Consider the following 861-nt stretch of genomic DNA (forward strand, 5'->3'; position numbering starts at 1 on the left):
AGCAAGGCGCCATTAGCCTTACATAGTTTGTTAGTTATCGTATAAATGTCTCAAGAAGAACGTTGTAAACCAACAAAGAATAAAGTTAAGTATTCGAGGAGCTGCATACTTTTCTTATTAGAATCAATACTTATCCTGTTCCAGAATTCACGCCAGTCGGCGTGTGTGTACGCGTGCCTTTCTTTCGGCTACCCGTCACTGTGGACTGGCTGCCTTAGCAGTCCACATCATCTATATTACTAAATCACTAATCTGGTGCACGGTCATCCGTTTCCAGTAGCAGATTACCTATCTAAAGGCTTCCAATGCACTCCGTCTTCAGGCCACGAGTGGCCTACCGCGACCATCCGACCACCGTGTCACCCTCAGTGGAGGATGCGGATAGGAGGGGCGTGGAGTGAGCACACCGCTCTCCCGGTCGTTATGATGGTATTCTTGACTGAAGCCGCTACTATTCGGTCGAGTAGCTCCTCTATTGGCATCACGAGGCTGAGTGCACCCTGAAAAATGGCAACAGCGCATGACGGCCCGGATGGTCACCCATCCAAGTGCCGACGACACCCGACAGTGCTTAACTTCGGTGATCTCACGGGAACCGTTGTATCCACTGCGGCACGGCCGTTGCCAAAGGCTTCCAAGAGCAACAGAAATTTGATTTTCAATATTTCATATAATTGCTAACTGACCAACCAGGAATAGCCCCGGTGCTAGTTTTTTGTTAGAAACCAAAACAAAGATGAACTGTATTTGTAGTCTTATATCGAAAAAAATTCATTTCCATATATTCGTAAAAACACATTTGAAATTATGAAACAGTTGTACAAAGAAATATGCATAATGTTCAAATATAAAAGTACAGTA

The 861-nt window shown here is 44.9% G+C and overlaps 1 pseudogene; it reads right to left on the reverse strand.

Annotated features, from left to right (window-relative positions):
• Positions 1-508: 508 nt before the first annotated feature.
• On the reverse strand, positions 509-626 carry LOC124778359 (annotated as a pseudogene).
• Positions 627-861: the final 235 nt, after the last annotated feature.

Source organism: Schistocerca piceifrons, chromosome 2, assembly GCF_021461385.2.
Source record: "Schistocerca piceifrons isolate TAMUIC-IGC-003096 chromosome 2, iqSchPice1.1, whole genome shotgun sequence".
In the NCBI taxonomy this organism is placed as follows: Eukaryota; Metazoa; Arthropoda; class Insecta; order Orthoptera; family Acrididae; genus Schistocerca; species Schistocerca piceifrons.